The following is a 3,957-nucleotide window of genomic DNA, read 5'->3' as shown; positions in this document are numbered from 1 at the left end:
AGCTTAGGATGTTTGTTGGTGCTGATTTTGAGTCTAACGTTGTTTGCCGTCACTTGTTTGTTAACCTGGAGTATGTGGCAGGATGGATGAGTATGTGGATTGACAGTTGGCAGGCTAGGAGTGTGGGATTTGACTGCTGTTTCTGGGTTTGTGTAGGTTGGCAGTGGAGTGTTTTGGTTTTGTCTTTTTTGACAGGTCTGGATCTCCTCTTCGGGCTGCTGGTCTTGGTGGTTTTGAGGGCTTCGATGTTGAGGGCAGCAGCGGTGTTAGCAGCAGGCAGTCTTTGCCTTGTCTGCTGTTTCTGTTCGGTTTCATGGCGCTGTGGAATGTTGGGAGGTTCTAGTTTGGCTTTTGTTGCAGGGGGAGTGGAGGTCAGCAGGTGCTTGCTGGGCTGGTTGGTACAAACATTTTCTCGGCTGCTGCATTTTGCTGCTATTCTGGTGTTCTCGCCTGCTGGTGCATGCAGGTTTTTTGTGCAGACTTTCTGGTACTTTTTGGTTCTTTTGTGCCCCCTGGGGTTTTAGGCAGTGCAATAATGCTACGGACACCGAAAAATTTGCACCGAAAATTTGTACCGGCCTACGTGTACCAGCCACCTGATTTTTCTATTAATTTTTTTCTAGTGAACGGCAGTCCATCGTTCACTCACATGGACCCCCGTCCATATTATATGGATGGGGGTCCATATACCAGGGACGGGCGTCCCCATTTAAAGGACTCCCGTCCATAAAGAAAATACAATAAAAAATTTTCTAAACATTAGGGATGGTCGTTCATGACGGGCACCCGCAAATAAGAGACGCCCGTCCTTAACCAAAATATGAAAATAAAAAAAATAAAAACTTTTGGGACGGTCGTCCATAAATTTTGGACGGTCGTCCCTCACGTTTGGACGGGCGTCCATTATGAATGGACTCCGGTCCCTTACGATTGGACGCCCATCCACACTTTAAAAAAAAAAAAAAATTCTTGTAAAGTATGTCCACGTTTCGACTCCTCTTCTTCAACAACTCTTCTTCTTCTCCCTCATCGTCTCGAAAACGTCCTCGTTTCGACTCCTCCGTCTGTCCCAATCATGTACTATCGCCTCCTGTTCAACCGCAACGTGAGTTGGCTCGTTAGTGTCGACAAAACAACAGCAACAAGGTTCGGTGCTTGCAAAAGCTGATGCCATGTGAGAAGAAAATGGATACTGCTACGGTGCTACCACGCTTGAAGAGGCCTATAAGTATGTTAGATTCTTGCAAAGTCAAGTTAACACTCTCCAATCAATGCCTCTTGAGTCTAGCTTTGCTCTTCAAAACGAGTTCTTCAGCTTTTCTGCAGTGTTAAGAAGATACCATTGGTAAGAAGAATCTGCATTGTTAAGAAAGTTGTTTCTTTCCTCTTCTCTCATGTGGTCAATTTTATGTTTGTTTAGTAATATGTATTCCTTGGTAGACACTGAATGCTGCTTTTCATTTTTTTAGTTGAACAAGGGCACAAGTTCAGATGTTAGCTCAGTCTCTGGATTGAAAGACGGAGAGAAAGTGCCATCCTCTGGTACTGGAATAATGCAGGGAACAGGATCAACAACTGCAAATGCTTTATCATCTGGTGCAATGCCTAGTTCATCAAACTTACAAGCTGCCGCAGCAGCTTCTGTGAAGCCACCTGCAAGGTTTTTTTGGATTAACTCCCATGTAGATTACTTAATAACAATTAAATTTCATCTTTTCCTTCACCACAAGATTCCCACATGCGCCATATGTCATTCATGGGGAAAGCTGTCATCATCTTCAACATTAAAATATTTGAATTAGCAGACAAATTTTCTTCCAATTTTTTAAGTCATTGGAGCTTGATTCTTCATGTATAAATGGACACGAGTCCTTGTACTAGTTCTAGTTTGAAGTTTTCTGAATCAGACAGTTAAATTTTTAAGTTTAGCCATGCACATGTGTCGATATCCTCTCATCAACAACAAATCTCAGCTTATGATCTGGTTTCATTTCTTTTACATATAACAACTCAAAAAGATCCTATCCAAAAGATCTGTTTTTTGTCTCTTAATGTAAATATCTCTACCTTCTTCCTCCTATTAATTCGCTTCGTCACTCTGTTTTCTTCATTGTAGCAGTGATAGATAATATTGAACTTTGGAGCAAAGTATCATGAATCGAGATCCGGAACTGGAAGCCAGTTTCTCTTTTGGCGGTCAGGATTTTAGCCCCGCGCTCGCTGCCTTCTCTGACGAGGAGGATGGTAACGATGACCAGTACATCGAGATAGCTCTTGAGCGACCCATGAATGGAGATCATCCTGATGATGGGTCTAATCAGTTGGAATTTTGTATATCGTTTTCATCTTCGGTTCCATTTCTGCAACTCCCTAACTGCGGTTTGGCTCGTGCCAATACCGTGGACAGTATTGGGAGTGTGGACAGTTCAGTTCCTTTTCTACCCATCTAAGGTTTGGCTTGTGCTGATACTGTGGACAATATCGCGACTGTTGACAGTATTGGAACTGAGTTCTCCGACGCTGTTACAACTCCTTTATCGACGTCGTCCTCATCAACCTCTGCCTCCACTTTGGGCTTTTCTTCTGCGGACACACGACGCAGGAGTCGAAACGAGGACGTTTTCGAGACGATGAGGGAGAAGAAGAAGAGTTGTTGAAGGGTGGACGATGAGGGAGAAGAAGAAGAGTTGTTGAAGAAGAGGAGTCGACACGTGGACATACTTTGCAAGAATTTTTTTTTTTTTTTTTTTAAGTGTGGACCAGTCCAAACGTGAGGGAAACGTAAGGGGCGTCCGTCCAAACGTAAGGAAACGTAAGGGACGGACGTCCAAAATGCCGTCCAAAATTTATGGACGATCATCTCCAAAGTTTTTTTTTTTTTTTTTTTATTTTCATATTTTGGTTAAGGACGTGCGTCCCTTATTTGCGGGTACTCATCCAAAATGAAAGAACGGTCATCTATAACGGATGAATGACCGTCTCTAATGTTTAGAAAAAATTTTTATTGTATTTTCTTTATGGACGCGCGTCCTTTAAATGGGGACGCCTGTCCCTGGTATATAGACTCCCGTCCATATAATATGGACAGGTGTCCATGTGAGTGAAAGATGGACGGCTGTTCACTAGAAAAAAATTAATAGAAAAATCAGGCGGCTGGTACACGTAAGCCGGTACAGATTTTCGGTGTAAATTTTTCAGTGTCCGTAGCATTATTGTAGGCGGTGTTTATAGCTTCGTCTTCTTTGAGGGCTTTGTGTATAGTGTAACGAATCCCACGTCGAAAGTGTATTAGAGAGGTCCTGGATTTATAAATGAGGAGAGTCCTTCCATGTAATATGTTAGTCTTTTGGGCTTGTAATAAGTGGTACCAAAACAAACTCGGTCTATCTTTTGATGTCCTACCAAGCACTCATGTAAGGGTGTCCACGTGTGATTGTGAGTCCACACAAGAGTGAGGTGGACGGGTAGACAAGAGCCCCTACCTATGATGAGGGCATCACAGGATTGGGTGAGAGAGAATGTAACAAGTCCCCATCGGAAGCATATTAAAGAGGTCCTGGTTTATAAATGGGGGGATTCTTTTTTAGCTGCTGTTCCCTTGCTTTTGTTCCAAGGATCGTGATGGCAGCAGAGCTTCCCCGGTCAGATATAATTCTCTATTCTTTATAAAATTACTAATTACCGAAAAAAGATATAACCTTACTCTCTTGATGTTTATAAACCTTGCATATTCATCGAATGCCTCTCCTGATGTGGCTTCAAGCTTTAAAAATAAATGAAAACATAACCCATTAACTTCAACAAAAAAAAAAAACAAAGCACCGCGTAAAGGACAGCCAAAATTTACCCAAGTACTCCACGAAACCAGGCAGCATCTAAATATCTAATGATGTAGCTAGTATCGAAAAATACAAAGCTAAAAGATTTTTCTCTTTAATTTAAAAGTTCTTTCGATTT

The 3,957-nt window shown here is 42.2% G+C and overlaps 1 long non-coding RNA gene across 1 annotated transcript; it reads left to right on the top strand.

Moving 5' to 3' along the window:
• Window positions 1-689: 689 nt before the first annotated feature.
• LOC116139690 lies at window positions 690-3,575 on the top strand. The gene is made up of 3 exons (XR_004129497.1): window positions 690-1,345; window positions 1,470-1,660; window positions 2,120-3,575. It is a non-coding gene; the product is annotated as an uncharacterized LOC116139690 (long non-coding RNA).
• The last annotated feature ends 382 nt before the right edge of the window (window positions 3,576-3,957 follow it).

The sequence above is a fragment of the Pistacia vera genome, unplaced genomic scaffold (genome assembly GCF_008641045.1).
Source record: "Pistacia vera cultivar Batoury unplaced genomic scaffold, PisVer_v2 Contig357, whole genome shotgun sequence".
NCBI classification, from domain to species: Eukaryota; Viridiplantae; Streptophyta; class Magnoliopsida; order Sapindales; family Anacardiaceae; genus Pistacia; species Pistacia vera.
Note: the sequence above shows the minus strand (reverse complement) of the source record. Positions and strands in the feature narration are given on the sequence as shown.